The sequence below is a fragment of the Loxodonta africana genome, chromosome 5, assembly GCF_030014295.1.
Source record: "Loxodonta africana isolate mLoxAfr1 chromosome 5, mLoxAfr1.hap2, whole genome shotgun sequence".
Taxonomy (NCBI): Eukaryota; Metazoa; Chordata; class Mammalia; order Proboscidea; family Elephantidae; genus Loxodonta; species Loxodonta africana.
In genome coordinates, this window is record NC_087346.1 from 84,498,295 (window position 1) to 84,515,075 (window position 16,781).

General features: G+C 41.5%; 1 protein-coding gene across 2 annotated transcripts in view; it reads right to left on the reverse strand.

The window, feature by feature from the left end:
* The window catches only part of RUFY3 (RUN and FYVE domain containing 3), an 88,383-nt gene extending 72,097 nt beyond the window's left edge, over nt 1–16,286 (reverse strand). The window contains exon 1 of one of the 2 annotated variants that reach the window (XM_023553364.2): nt 16,172–16,286. The gene's annotated coding sequence lies outside the window, so the exon portion shown is untranslated. Of the gene's footprint in view, nt 1–15,876; nt 15,986–16,171 lie in introns of those variants that run through there. The other variant, XM_010594151.3, reaches the window with a different exon arrangement.
* Nucleotides 16,287–16,781: the final 495 nt, after the last annotated feature.

Genomic DNA, 16,781 nt, shown 5'->3' on the forward strand with positions numbered 1-16,781 from the left:
TATGTTAATGAGGATTAGGTTATGTTTGTTATGTTAATGAGGCACAAACAGGGTGTATCTTTAGTCAATCTCTTTTAAGATAAAAAAGAGATTAAACAGGCAAGTGAGCAGCAGAGATGGGAGAAGACTGATGCCTAGCCACATGGAGATCTCCAAAGAACCAGGAAATGGAAGCTGAAGAGAAAAGGACCTTCCCCCAGAGCTAACAGAGAGAGGATGTCTTCCCCAATGCTGGTTCCCTGATTTTAGGCTTCTTGCCTCCTAAACTGTGAGAGAAAAAATTTTTTTGTTAAAGCCATCCACTTGCAGTATTTCTGTTATAAAAGCACTAGATAACCAAGACAACTACTAAAATTCTTTACCCTGCTAAATTTTAAGGAAAAGTAAGACAGATTTTGAATTTAAATATCTTACTCTCAAGTATTTATAATTTCCTTCTCTACGGTTCAAAGGCTTACTTTTTAGACTGGACAGAAGTGAAAGAAAAAATGCGAAGTTAAGAAAATAAAATTCTTCCTGCTTAGTGGCAACTTCCCCCTTTTTCAGTTTTACTGTATTTACCAAGTTTCTGTATTAAGTATGCAGTGTGTTTCTAACCTGAATATAAAACCATGTTATATTTTAAAATATTTTCCACCCTGGAACATCCTGAGGACATAGTATCTTAACCAAACGAACACATTATCTGTATTATCCAATAAGACATTTATGCCTTGGGTAGCAAAAGGGCAGATACTTGCTTTCTGAGCTACACAATAATACGACAAGGATTATAAGGACTTTTTTTAATGTTTTAGACAGTTGAAGATGAGTGTGTTTTCTAGGGGCTCTGGTTTTAAGGCAAACATACAACTTCAAGAAATATATTCCAATATTCCATTCTAAGGATTTCATATCAGAGAGATACCTCGATTTATTGTATTCTGAAAATTAAAAGAAAAATATTCCCTTTGAATATTACTGACATTTCAAAAATTACTTCACCCTAATTTGAGATTAAGCTCAAAGGAAAAATGCTAAGAACCGGATTCTGTAAGTAAACAGTCATTTTCATATTGTTAGAGGGAGGGTTAGCTGGTTCAAGGTTAATTATGTACGTACATATATGCTTATTTATAATCAGGAGGAAAAGCAGCAAGTTACTAAGGAAAATAAAATATGCCAAGTTTATTTATTTCTACCTCAAGGTCTCCCAGACATAAACCTACATTTGGACGCAGGTCTAGTCATTCACTCAATTAATCATTCATTCACTGAGAGCCTTCCACATGTTAACTAGTAATCCAAGGCACTGGCTTACACAGTTAATAAGTCAGGATCACATTTTCAAGGAGGCAGAGTTTATAATTTCCAATGATGAATAAGCACTTTACATTTAATTCAGCTCAATTCCTCTCTAGTCATACATATTTCACATCTTATACATCAAAACTTAAAAAGAATAGTTTATAGTTTCACCTTAAGCCATGCAATACTTCAAAACACGGTAAGCAGTCATTCCAAATCCACTGTCATCCAGTGGATTCTAACTCATAGTAACCCTACGGGACAGAGTAGAACTGCCCCATAGGATTTCCAAGCTGTGTCTTTACCACATCTTTCTCCCAAGGAGCAGCTGGTGGGTTCAAACTACCTACCTTTTGGTTAGGAGCCAAGTGCTAAACCACTGCACCACCAGGGCTCCTTAAGTAGGCATTAAAAACCTTTAAACTAAAGTTAACATTGAACAGTTCCTAGAACCACAACTCCAAACAGCCCTGGCTATCTGTGCTTGTGATATAAAGCCTCCAGGTTACTGACCCATTCTTAAAATATAGAACAATGAATATATATGAATGCTCTGTGATTGCCTTGTCACAAACCATGACAATCTTTCCACTAACCAATAAGAATTTACAAACTCTGAATAATAGCCACAACAGACTCAAACATACCTGACCATGAAGTTGGTGCTGGACCAGGCAACGGGTTCCTTCTACTAATCATAAGGTCGCCATGAGGCAGAGCTGGCTTGATAGCAACAACCCTGAACAGGAGATCCAGATTGATTACAACATACCAGCATAACAAGAATATCTAGGTTAACAACCAGAGAAACATTCCTTCCAAAGGTCATGCCTAGCCCCTTTCTCTCCAGGTAGAAGACAAACCAAACCAAATCTGTTGCCATCCATTCCAACTCACAGGGACTCTACAGGACAGGGCAGAACTGCCCACAGGGCAGTTCCAAGGAATAGCTGGTGGATTCAAACTGCTGACCTTTTGGTTAACATCCAAGTTCTTAACCACTGTGCCATGAGGACTCCAGGTAAAAGACACAGGGAGGGAATCTTGAAACAGCTAAAGCTTTTGGTGAGGACAGAAAAAAACATGCCGTCACTGGTTACCCTGGAATTTTCCATACCTGTCAGGTGGTGTTAACAGCCATTTCAGAAATAACAACTATGGGTGGGTAAGAAAACCTGTACTTCCACTACCTAAGTTATACCTGTTCTGCAAGTAAATGCCCTTGAATCTTAAGTAAGAACAGTCACTGTAAGCAATGGATTTACTATGAAAACAAGCATTATTTGCATAAGATTAATAAAATTACTAAATATTGCTTAGCACTGTTTTTAACTATGGATCTTTACTAAGTAAATGTATTAGCTTAGAATAACCAAACTCAAACCCGCTGCTGTCGAGTCAATTCCAACTCATAGTGGCCCTACAGGACGGGGCAGAACTGCCCCACAGAGTTGCCAAGGAGCGCCTGGCTGATTTGAGCTGCTGACCTCTTGGTTAGCAGCCGTAGCACTTGACCACTACGCCACCAGGGTTTCCTAGCTTAGAATCCAAAGATAATATTCAGTCATTAGTAAGACACACAAATCTTGAGTTTACCCTCATCCCAAAAAACCCATATATACACTAATTATAAGCTGTACTGAACTATTTTCTCATTTGATTTCACTTGAGAATAATTGCATATATTTGTAAGATGGTTGTGGCACCACACCACTGTGAGGACTGCTAGGGTGCAGTCTCTAGCCCTAAAACAGAATAGGCCTATGTGAAATTCAAATCCAAGATACGATCTGTAGTATTATGTTCTGCCTGCTTAAACAACTCAAATTTTCCACTGTTTGGTTGTTTCAAAGCAAATGAGACTCACAATTCAAAAGTTAGAAGTTATATTTCTGTTGAAGTATATTTGTACTGAGTTGCTACTACTGTAAGATAAAGACCGATTTACACATCCAATGTCCCTGTTAACAATGTGGAAGTATTACTACTTACCAAAAAGAAAGAAAGAAAAAAACCCCAAAGCTGTTGCTGTCGAGTTGTTTCCGACTCATAGCGACCCTATAGGACCAAGTAGAACTGCCCCATAGGGTTTCCAAGGAGCTGGTGAATTTGAACCACTGGCCTTTTGATTAGCAGCCCACAGCTTGCTGTAGCTCTTAACCACTGTGCCACCAGGGCTCCATTACTTAAGGTAGCGATCATTTACTGAATTTCTATTCAGTAGGTCCTTTATAAATACCATATCAAACCCTGACAAGAACCCTGCAACTAGATACTGTTATCCACTCTTTACATGCAAGGAAACCAAAATTCAGTGAAGTAACTGACCCAGGATCACACAAGTAGAAAGTGGCAGATGTGGGATTCTAAATTGCTTCTGTCTAGATGTACCCAAAATCTGTTTTCTTCTACACTCTGAAGCTTCAGCACTTCATCCCAAGTCCTCCCCTAAAATAAAACTTTACTCAGAGAAAATAAAATAAAACAAAAACAAGTAACACAGGCAATGCCCTCATGAAATTTCCTAAACAAGTATCAACAGATTTGAGATCTGAAGAAGAGGAAAAAAATTTTTTTTATCAGCTTTTCACACTTTACATCTTAATGCTTCGCAAACAACATCTCTCACTTAGCCACCTTATCTTAAACACTGAGCTCAGGTTTTAATAAGTGAGCATCTTCTCTTTAGTGCTTCTCTCAACTGCATCTAAGAAACTCCCCAAAAAAGAACCCAGAATTGATATTTCCTGCTACGTGCAGGCAAGGGGTAAAGCAAATTCTTCCCCACCATCATGAAAGGTACTTGGCATTTGGTTGATTCTATTAGCACTCTGGAGAGAGCTGAAAAACAAAAAAACAAAAAAACAAAAAAACAAAACACACTTCACAGAGTCCCCTTCACATTTACTTACTCAGTTGTACATACTAACAACACTTGACCATTCAGAAGTAGGAAAAGATAAATGAAGCAGGTAATCATTTTCTAAAATGACTTATTACAGAATTTCCTTAAATGGTAAGCTTCAATGTGCTTTATTAAATTCTGAAAAATATAATCAAAATCCATGAAACCACTGCCCAAATGGAGAACTGGACCAACAATTTTAATTTATTTATGTGTTCCTTCCCCCTTCTGAACTTCTGCATCCCCTTCTAAGATAACCACTTCAGAATTCTGTGTAAATCATTATTTTTAAAATTTTATTACCAATATATGGCTGTCTAAATAATATATTTTGTTTCAGTTGTTTTTTCACTTCATAGAAAGGGCTTATACGCCTTATTTCACTCAGCATCGTATTTTCTAAGATTCATCACTTTTTGGCTGCTGTATTATAATGAAATACTATCGTGTGAATAAACAATTTGGTGATCCATTTTCCTGCTCGTGGGCATTTGGGTTATTTCCAATTTTTTCATTTTAATTATTATTTAGGTAATTTTCAGAAATAGATTTCTTGCATGTGTGTCACCTCAGTTTCTAAAAGACTTGAGGGCGAGAGGCCATGTAATTTCTTTTATAGTTGGTTGTCACCTCTTATTAAATAAGAAATCGAGTGCTTCTTAAAATTTGTCAACTTCTGCAACTAAATCAGTTTTTAAAACTCACAAGTTTTGTTTCCCAGTGCTTCCCAAATAGTTTCACAATTTTAGAAGAAAAATCTCATTTCCCCCCTATTTCACTAGTTGCTGTTAGCAAGAAAGGGTTTCTTTGATGAATTGTCATGCTTCTTTCATGTGCTCCAGTCTTCCCTCCCACCTCCCCCGTCCTCTCCTAGAACCAAAATCCATTAGTCTGTGTCTGATTGCGAGATTTCTACAATGTAGATTGGTATGTCTGGCAGGCTCTGTATCACTTTGTAGATGCCAACCAAGGATGATAAGCAACCAGGAAATAACTGGGAAGGTGAGTTATCATTATTTTGTTAGAAACAAACATCACTAGGAATATTACAATGCATAATCTCCTTTTCATTTGTTAAAGTTAACCAGTAAAGGGACAGAAATAACTATCTTATGTAAAACGCATGTCATGGTTCAGGGGCAGTAGGCAATGATCTACAAAAGGAAAGCCACAGACAACTTAGTAGATGACCTTGGGAAATTTACCCTCCTTTTGTCTCAATTTTCTCAACAGTAAAATGTTACTAAATAATGATTAGCTTTGCAAAGGTTCCATGAGGAGAACCTTGCCTGCTCTGTACAACACTATAGTACCTGCTCATAATAAAAAAAAAAATACCTAGCTAATCAAAAAATCACATTCATTAAGGCTAGTGTTGCACAATAAGTTGTACACCTGTAAAAAGTTAAACTGGCAAAAGTAGTGTGATAGATACATTTACAACAACAACCAAAAAATAAAAATAAAAGAGTAGCTGCCGAGGCTGCTTTTGTACAAGCAAAAACCTCCTGAGATTTAGTTTCTTGGTTTGGAGGTTCAGAGTCATGGTTTCATGGGACATCCCAGTTAATTAGCCTAATAACGTGTTTTGTGCCTCTATTCTACCTCCTAGTCGGTTGCATCATGCCTAGAATCTTAAAAGCTTGCAAGTAGCCATCTAAGGCACAACAACTGGTCTCTGTTCATCTGTAGCAACAGAGAAGTAAAGACAGGAATAGGAAAAGGAATGTGTAGCTAATTGCTTGCATGAACAACCTGTCTCCTTTGCCATGAGACCAGAAAAACTGGATGATGCCCAGCTACCATTACTGAACATTTTGATCAAAGATTCTTTAGAAGAATCTTGATCAAAAGGGGGCAAATGCAGACCAGAATTTCAAATTCTCATGGACTTCAGACTTCCTGGAGCCATGGAGGCTGAAACTATTGCCCTGAGATAATCTTTAAACTTTAAAACAAAAATATCTCACGATGTCTTCTTAAAACCAAATAGTTTAGCTTAACTAGTAGAGAATGTCTGCCTTGAGCATTATGCTCTTTTAGTATCTATCTATAAGGGATCAAACTGACAACAGTAACTCAAAAAATTAGATAGGAACCTTAGGGAGTAATGAATTTATGCTAATGGGGGAGAAACAACTCAGAAAAGGAGGGTGAGAATCATTGTACAACCCGAAGAATGTAATCAATGTCACTGAATTATATATGTAGAAAACTGTTGAACTGGTGTATGTTTTGCTGTGTATAGTCTCAACAACAAAAATAAATACAATAAATTATTTTTTAAAAAAGTACCTAGCAAATATCAGACCCTAAATAGATACTTGCTGGTTTAGGTAATTAGCTAAAGTATTTCACATTCTTCCAATGGTGTATTTCCACCCTCCTGTTTTATTTCAACCACAAAAATCCCCAAGTTCTAGAAAATCAAGCTACATTTATGCCCCAATAAACAAGTCATTCCAACACAGACTTTATTCATGTGTGCATACAGATTTATTCATTTAACATGTACAGGGCACCTACATATGGCTGCTAAACAAAAGGTCGCGGCAGTTTGAATCCACCAGGTGCTCCTTGGAAACCGTATGGGGCAGTTCTACTCTGTCCTATGGGGTCGCTATGAGTCAGAATTGACTCAATGGCAACGGGCGTTAGGGCACCTACTCTGTTACCTGCTAGGGAACAAAGAAGAACCAGGTGATAGAAAAGAAATAAATCATAGGTATTTAAGAAATTCACAAGTCCTTGTGGCAAAGATGGCCTTTTCATGTGCTATTTACACATGTAACTATTTTTCTCTATTAAACTGGTGACTTGTGATTTTCATTCATTCACTCATTTTTTAGTAAATAAAGCTTTAGTGAGTAGAACAAGAATCTAGTAGGTTACTGTCTAAAAACAGCCTCCAATCTAGGGCCCAACTCCAGTTATAGGAGGCAATGAAGGAGCAAGATAGAGCATACAGACTCTGGAGTCAGAAAGCCTGGGGAGAATCCTAGGTCTACTGCTTAGATGCTGACCAACCTTGGCAGATTGCTCATTTCTGTGCCTGTTTCTTCACTGGCAAAAAGATAGTAACATTAACTACCTCAGAGTCATGAGTATTAAATGAAGTAATGTAAATAAAATGCTAAGCTTGATCCTCTCCTCAGCACAAAATAAGCAGTCAGTAAATGTCAGCCACTATCAATCACTATTTAAGTGTTTGTGCCTTCGATAGTTCAGAAAAAAAAAATCATTACATGAAATGAAAAGTCAAAAAGGATCAAATGTTTATTGAAAAGAGAGAGTAAAGTAAAAAGGAGATGGGAGCAAAAGGCATACGGCGTCTTTTGGGCCTTGAGGAGGGAAGAAGACAAATGTGTCAGGACAGCAGTTCTACCAAGCATTCACATCAGGTGACCAGATTTTTTTAGGTTCATAAAAAGACTGTAGAAGCAGAAGAATATCTGTGGTGACCCCCTAAACAGACTCTAAAGTTAGAGGAACTATATTCTAAAAGGCAACATGCTAAAACAACCTCTCCTGTTTTCCATGTGCCTCTTGCTGTCAAGGTCTGCCAACATCTCCCTATGTAATATGAGGTTCCTATATTCCTTCACGGAGCCCTTGTGGTGCAACGGTTAAGCACTTGGCTGTTAACTGAAAGGTTGGCAGTTCAAACCTACCAGCTGCTCTGCGGTAGAAAAGACCTGGTGATCTGCTCTCATAAAGATTACATCCTAAGAAATCCTATGGGCAGTTCTACTCTGCCTTATAGGGTCACTATGAGTTGGAATCGACTCAAGGGCACACAACAAACTTTCCTGCCTTTGCCCCACCCTCCACACCACTCCCTTTGGCATATGTGAATGTCATGACTGCCTGGTATACAGCAAGTCTAGAGTCAGACAATTACTAAGACTGGCTTTGTGAAGAGAAACACCATAGAAGCCAGTAGCCCTTGACTCCAGATAAGTCAAGCTTTAGGAAGAGTATGGAACTATTTGGAGTCCCTGGGTGACACAAATGGTTAAGCGCTAGACTACTAGTCAAAAGGTTGGCCATTTGAACCCACCCAGAGGTGCCTTGGAAGAATGACCTGGTTATCTGCTTCTGAAGGTCAGTACACATGCATGGGTCTCCATGAGTCAGAATCGACTTGATGTCAACTAATAACAACAATATCGAACTATTCACAGTTACTGAAATACAGCTATGGTAGAGGGCATGATAATATTGATACCCTCTCAAGCACCAAAGCTTTGTAACTCTAAGGACATTTCCTTTCACATAATTTCAAACCAATTATTCAATGCTTATAGTGCACGGGTGGGATCATAAGGTTCAACTACTAACCAAAAGGCTGGCAGTTTGAATACACCCAGAGGCATCAGGTAATCTACTTCGGAAAGGTCACCAAAAACTGAACCCATTGCCGGTGTGTCAATTCCACCTCATGGCGACCCCATGTGTGACAGAGTAGGGCTGCTCCACAGGGTTTCTTGGCTGTAATCTTTGGGTAAGCAGATAGCCAGGCCTTTCTTCTACAACTCCACTGGGTGGTTTTGACCCACCATCCTTTAGGTTAGCAAGTCAAGGGCAAACTGTTTGTGCCACCCAGGAACTTCCAAAAGGTCACAGCCATTGAAAACCCTATGGAGGGCAGTTCTACTTCTAAGACAACAGAAATCGACTCAACGGCAACTGGTTTTTCATGGTATGCTACTGACGCCTCAAAGCAAATTTCAAAGCTCATTCACAAGCCATTTTGCACTACAGAAAGAGGTTTCAGCATTAATAAGGTGTGGGTAGAAATGTAACAGTTGTGATGTCCTGAAAAATTCATTAAAATGGGATTCTGTTTTTATTTATGTTGGCTGCCAGTTGCCTAGTGTACAGTGCATCTTATTTAAGGAATTTCCAAAAATATTAGCCAACAAAGAAAAATGTTTCATTCAGTTAATTCTGTTACAGGAGTCCCTGGGTGGTACAGTTAATGGGCTCAGCTGCTAACCAAAACGTTGGAGGTTCGAGTCCACCAAGAGGCACGTCAGAAGAACGTCTCGGTGACCTATTTCTGAAAAATCAGCCATTGAATACCCTATGGAGCACAGTTCTATTCTGACACACATGGAGTCGCCACGAGTCACAATCAATTCAACAGCAACTGGTTTTAATTCTGCTACCTCTGGGCTTTTTACTACCTAAAACCTACATTAAAAAAAATATGCTCTTTTGGCTTCTTGGTAAAATTCTACCTCTTTAACACACAGATTTCTGTCAAAAGTCAAACCAAAAGGGAAATGATGCAAGGTGAATATGCTTTTAGGCCAATACCTGTCTTTTAGTCCCAAGAGTTGCTTTCTTCACCACCTTTCCTCTGCTATTCCTCCTTCCCAGCAATACTCGTTCCCCTCTACCCAAACTGGTTACTTTAAAGCCTCAGTGAGGGAGCACACAGTGACCAAGAACATGGGCTTCAGTGTCAGACTATTCAGGGATATGAACTCATTTGCCGCCCTTCAGTTAAAAAAAAAAAAGAAGCACTGATTTATGTAAAGTTCTTAGTACTATGCCTGCTATGCAAAAATATTCCTCAAATGGTAGCTACTAAGTGCTTTTATCATCTTACTAGCCACATTCTCTTATTCATAATTGTTTGGGTTGCAGAAATACAGGAAAACATTTGTTATCTAATGAAGCACCTTTCAGGATTCTCTAGTATCCAGAATGAAGCTAAGTTCACAAGTAAGAAAAAACAAAACTCTTCTCTATTTCAAGAACGAACCTATGGATATCAAGACCGAGCAGCCAAAGGAAAGTCAAAGATTCAGGGAATACATCCAATATCCAGAAATCACTGTTCTGTCAATCAGAAGCATGATCGGATTTTTTGGTAATGCCAGACAAAAGAAAGGAGGCAGAACAGAAGGGGAGGAATTGGCCAGGAAGACAAACTGTGGTAGGTTAGGCAGCAGTGGTGATAAAAGCAGAAGCAGGAAGACAAGCAACAGATGTAGATATTTTAGTCACAACTTTGAGGAAGGAAAGGGGCGGGGGGGCATGACCCAGCTGCCTGTGCCTCAGTAGCTGTTGAGGATGTCTCCGGTCATTTTAGCTGTGTGTGGAAAGCAGTGACCTGCGCTTAGACTTCCTTAATGGCTAAACTCCAGTTCTCTAGTACTCACATGTCTACAGTTACACATTGTTGGAAGGTGCCATATTTCTGAGGGCTTTCTTTTCTTTGTATAGGTACTCATATCTGCCATTTGACATAAAGTATTTAATGGATCAGAAAATGGCTCTTTGTATCTTTAACACAGTTGGAAAAGAGCTGAAGGCTAACAGGTTCATGAGTCACAGTACTGTAAATGGGGGCACTGCTCTACATTGAACATATCAAAAGGGCTGTTATTTTAAAAGGTCACCTAAATAAATCTGCGGTTACAAAAAGTACAGGTGTGAAGGTGAATAAGGCACCCTGGTGGTGCAGTGATTAAGTGCTTGGCTGCTAACTGAAAGATCAGCGGTTCGAACCTACCAGCAGCTCCATAGGAGAAAGATGTGGCAGTCTGCTTCTGTAAAGATTACAGCCTTAGAAACCCTATGGGGTGATTCTACCCTGTCCTATAGGGTCGTTAGGAGTTGGAATTGACTTGATGGCAACAGGTTTTGGGTTTATGAATGCGAATGACCAAAACATTTGGACCTTGATGGTTCAACCTTCTCCCCTTACACTTCTAGCTTTGTCAACCAGTTGCTGTGGAGTTCACTCCTACTCACAGTGACCCCATATGTCAGAGTAGAATATGCTCCACAGTGTTTTCAATGGCTGATTTTTTGGATGCAGGCCCCTAGGCCTTTCTTCTGAGGTACCAATGGGTGGACGTGAACCTCCAACCTTTCAGTTAGCAGCCGAATGTGTTAATCATTTGTACCATCTAGGGACAAATGCCTCTATATTTACAAAACAGAATAAAACACTCTTGTCTTTTTAAATTTTACAAAGCACATAGCCGATGAACTTACTGATATATATTCAACTTCTGACCAGGTATAATATTTTTGTAGAATAGCATGAAATAATTAAAAGAGAAAGAGAGAAGTCCATAGAGAACTAAAATAAACAGATACATACAATATCTATCTATATATATCTACAGATTTGCATACATACTACACACACACACACATATCTGTGAACATAAAATTCATTTTCTCCCCTTTTACACTTATTCCTGGGTTTAAACATAAATAAGGAAGCTCCTTTCCTATATCATGGATTCTTTAAGTGCATCTGTGTGAAACAATCAAATGCTTTTAGGTGCCTCTTTCTGTACTGGCCAGGGTTTAACCATGGACTCACTGTTAAGTATATTCAGCTCTGACACTGGTAGTCATAGTAATGCTGTCAGTCCTTTCCAAGGTTTTTTTCTTCTTTCTATTCTTCTTCTAGCCTTCCTCCCACCTCAGAACAGTATGAACACATACAGAAAGAAAGCTGCTGCTTGGTAAACGGGGTACTTGTTGGTGGACTCCTCTAATTGGGGAAGAAAAGACAAAGGGATGATGTGGGCTATTTTCATGACACTGCCTTAAACAGTTTGTTGTAGCTTTGGGAGTTAGAAGAGGCAAAGAATAACTGTAAGTAGCAGCTGGTAACCATGCAAATGACACAAGTGCCTCTTCTCTCAAACACTAAAAGATGCCATCTCTCATCCATCCTGTCCCTGCACAAGATGAATTCTACAGTTAGGATGGAAAATGAAGGCATTAAAAATACTTGACTATGGCATGCAAGTAACTCCTCATGTAGTTGATGAGAAATTAGCATGAAGTTCATAGCAAGGAAGAAAAAGCACCAAGAAATATAAACACATACATGTCTGGGAATGCATGAAAAAGTTCTGGAAGAAAACTGACCAAAGTCAAATGTTGGTATTCTCTGATAAAGAAAGAGGGGGTGAGGAGGGGTCCATGGGGAAGAAAGTTCACTTTGTACTTGATGTACTTTTATAAAACATCTAAACAATAAGAATGGTTAATGAGTTGCTTTAATTTTTATAAAATCAATTTTAAAATTAAAAGCATGCTAAGAAGTTTTACGAGACTTATAAGTCAGGCGCATAGAACTATAGGAGATTAGAAGTACTCAAAGACTCAGAAACGGACAGAACCCAATAAGGCACAAAAGAAGCCCTCTTCTTTCACAATGCATTTAAGCAAGCTGAATATTTTATGGCCATTGTAATTTCCAAAATTTTATACCGGAGCTGTACTCATCATGAGCCTTGAAAAGGTTAGGCTACCTTCTCTGTTTCCACACATTTTTGCTGTTCTTCACCACTATCATTTAACAAAGCTTCTGAACTCAAAAGTAAAGGTTAATATTTTAAATCATAAAGTGCGGTCAAGAACTCTCAACTGAAAAGATAATACTACCTTAGTATATAGTTCTTGAAGTATGGTCAAGAATTCTAAACTAAAAAGAGAATACTGCCTTAATATACAGGATTTTTTAAAATTATTATACTTTTGAGAAATACATTAGCAAGAGTTGAAAGTTGGGTGCTGAGGAGACAGATCCCAGTCACTATAATATTCACTGGGTGTTGAGGATGCATCCAGGTATGGTCCCAGTAGACTTTAAAACTGTTTGGCGTCATATTTCTCAATTGAACTGTAAGGTAATGCAGAGTTTGGATAACCAGGTACATAACAGAAAACAATATTGCACTGACTTTGCAGTGCAGCAACATAAAGGTATTACTATTAATATCTAGAGTATTCTTTTTTGCAAGTATGCCTGCAGTCTAAAGCACATACAAAAATATTATCAAACCAAAACCAAATCTGTTGCCATTTAGTGGATTCAGACTCATAGCGACCCTATAGGACAGAGTAGAACTGCCCTATAGGGTTTTCATGGAGTGGCTGGTGGATTTGAACTGCTGACATTTTGGTTAGCAGCTGAGTTCTTAACCACTGTTCCACCAGGTCTCCATAAGAATAATAGGTAAGAATAAAAGCTCACAGTCCAGAATAGAAACTACTTTAAGTCAATTTCATCAAGAATAAAATATGCATCAGTGATATTTTCTTAATGTGAAATGTATTCAGTGGCTGTGGTCTTTTAAAAGCATTGGAAGGGGGGCATGTGTATTTTCTCAGTGATTTTTCTGAGCAATACTGGAACTTTATATCCTAACAAATCACACCATGTATCTGCTATTATTGTAAGACAGGGACCAAGCGATCACACATGCTTATAAAACTTTAGCTTTAAGTCTTTCATTCCTGATCTTGATCACACTTGGGCCCTCATTTTCTAGCAATACTTAAAATAAGAGAAAGGAGTCAAGTAAATAACTGAAATTCAGATAATCCCCACAACTATATTCCCTACAATTATACTGGCCAACAGTTTAAATATTCTCCTACATCAAATCTTGTACCGTAATTGTTAGAACAGAGTTATAAGAACTGACAGAAGTGCCTTCATGCTATTGAGAGCTGGTTAATACACAGATTACAGGAAATAGAAAAACTGAGTGAGAAAAAAATAGAGGCTGTGCTAAAGTACAAAGTAGAAACCAAATTTTTTAGAAAATGAAAACTAGCAATGAGATTAATCTGATATTTACTTTCTCTGCTATTACAGACTCATTTTTGCCACGTGTTAAACACTCTGAGATTAGTGCAGACCCTTAACTTTAAGACACAAACTATGGTTTTACTAAGATTTTTAATCAGTTGGCCCAACTTTCTGGGTAATAAAGGAAACATAGAAAATACTAGACCAAAGGACTAAAGGACCAAATGAACCGGAGATTCCGCCAGCCTGAGACCATAAGAATTAGATGGAGCCCGGCTACCACCAATAATCACCCTGACAGGGAACACAACAGAAAGTCCTGGAGAGAGCAGGAGAAAAATGTAGAACAGAATTCAAATTCCCATAAAAAGACCAGACTTAATGGTCTGACAGAGACTGGAGGAACACCTGAAACTATGGTCCTTCTGGATGCTCTGTTAATCCAGAACTGAAGCCATTCTTGAAGCCCACTTTTCAAAGATTAGACAGGTCTATAAAACAAACAATAACACACTTGAGGAATGTGCTTCTGAGTTCAAATATATGAGACCAAATGGGCAGCTCCTGTCCAAAAGCAGGATAAGAAGGCAGGAAGGGACAGGAACTAGGCGAACGGACACAGGGAACCTGGGGTGGAAAGGAGGAGTGTGCTGTCACATTGCCAGGACTGCAACCAATGTCACAAAACAATGTGTAGAAATATTTAATGAGAAATTAACTTGAGCTGTAAACTTTCACCTAAAGCACACACACACACAACCCCTCAAGATTTGAAACCTTAGAAAGGAAAAAAAAAAAGTAAAACTTGACTACCTCCAGTTGAATCCAGTGGACCCTTCCTATTAACCTGTGATGAGCCATCCTACAGTTTTGGCGCTTAAAGGGAATGGACATGGTAGGCCTGAAATCTGGGTCAACTCTGCTCCTTCTCTTATGCTAAATTACTTGGGACAAATCACTTAATCATACTGATCCTCAGTGTCCTCAACTGAAAAGCTCGAATCACATTTGGCTTACAGAGATGTGAGGATTAGCCGTGATTATCACAGAACATGCACACAGAAAATATTCAACAAATGTTCACTTTTTTCTAGGGAACGGATCAGGAAGCAGTGCAAAGTAGTTGAGAGATGTGCTTCGGTGCTTCAAAAAGAAAAAAAAAAATCTCTTTATGAGAGAAAATGTCTTTCCTCATCACCTCAAGCAAGTTTCTCTCCCTTTTAGAACTCATACAGCAAAGTATTTGGCACTTTCTCCTGCTTTGTCAGTTACGTTTTCATAATATAAAATCTTGTCTTTTAAGCCAGATTAACAATGCTCCAAGAGGCTTTTTTTTTTGTATACATTGCCTAGTCCAGGGCCTCCCTCATTTCAAGTAGCAATAAATATTTGTTGGTTGATACGACACCGATGGGGGTGCGCTGTATTCAGAAGGCTCCCCTGACAGTGGTTTTAATACAGGCCTCTTCTTGCCAAATGATCCTAGGAAGGTGTCCTTCCAAAGCTACACATTTTCTTCTCGTCATCTCGCGCGCCGAGATTTCTCTTCCCATTACGGGGAACGGATCTGTCATATTTACTGGTACGAGTGACTGCACGTAAAAAACCACGTAGTACAACTGAGGCCACCGGAGCGCCGGCGGCGGCGGCGGCTCAGCAGCCACACCTACTTGGCTGCTGCGGCACCTGCAGCCCGCAAAAGGAGGGTTAGAGGGGGTGCCAGGTCTCTGGGCACCGCCCCCTTCTCGACTCCTCCCGGGAACGTTTCTAGCCCGGGACAAGCCGCAGAGGCTGGGCGGCCCGGGTGGGGACGTGCCGGCCGCTCGCAGGCCGCGCTGGAGCCCGTGGGAGGCTGGAAGGGATGAGCGCCCGCCCCGGCGCTTGAGGGAAAGGGAGGCCGGGCCCGGCGGGAGCCCGCGGCCTGGGGAGACTCGGAGGTAAATAATCCGGCGACGGGACCGCGGCCGCCCACTGCACCCACCCCCGCACCCCACCTCCCGGCTCCTAAGACCCAGCGAGAGGCGCCGCTCCGCGGGGGCCGGGCCGGCCCTTCCCGGCCGAGTCCCCCTACCCCACCGGCGTCCAGTCCCCCGTTGCCACTCACTGTGCTTGCCGCCGCCGCCGCCGCCGCCGCTCGGGTAGCTCAGCAGCAGGAAGGGCAGCGGGGAACCCGGCGACGGCGGGGTCCTCCAGACGCGCTGCTGCTGCGGCGGCAGGCGCGCTGGGAAGCCGGCGCCTCCATTGCCGGGGTACAGCAGGAAGAAGGGGGCGGCGACCGGCGAGTCGGGCTCCGACTGCGCGGCTGGGGATGCCAGCGGCGGCCCTGCCTCGCTCTCTCGGTCCGCGCCCCCGGCTGGAGCGCTGCGCGGCTCCTCCGGCCGCCGCTCCCCGCCCCTCACCGGCTCCTCGCTGTAACTTTCCGCGCCGGCGCTGGGCGGCGACGGGGTCTCAGCCATGCTCGGTCCTTTCTTAGCCGCCGCCTCCGACTCACGCCCGGGCCTGGGCGGGGAGCAGAGGGTCACGGCTAGGAGCCGCCGCCCCGTCCGGTCCGCACCGCCGCCGCCGCCGCCGCCACCTTTCTTCTTGGCGGCGGGCCGGCTTCTTAGGTCCGCCGCTATGTCCACAGCCCGCCCGGCCGGGGTCTGAGCCAGCTGGAGCGCCAGCCCCGCCCGACGGCTCGGCCTCGCAACCAGCAGCCTCCTCTCGATTGCCCCTCCCGCCCCGGTCCCCCGCCTGCGAATCCGCTCCCCTAGGTGGCAGCGTCCTCCTCTTCCCACTTTCCCACCTTCCGTTTCCCTCCGGCAGCGGATCTCCCGCCTGATCCCCGGGAGGAGAGGGTACCCTGTGCCGCGTCGTTACCCGCCCCTGGCACCGCTCTCTTAGGCTGTCAGGTGTGTTTACTCCCCAGGTGCTTGAAAGGTGGGAAACCTGGAGCATACCTAGCGGTGTTTTTGTGTGTAATCGCCTAACTGCATCGGTAGCGTGAAAGCACAAAGATATGGGTTAAAG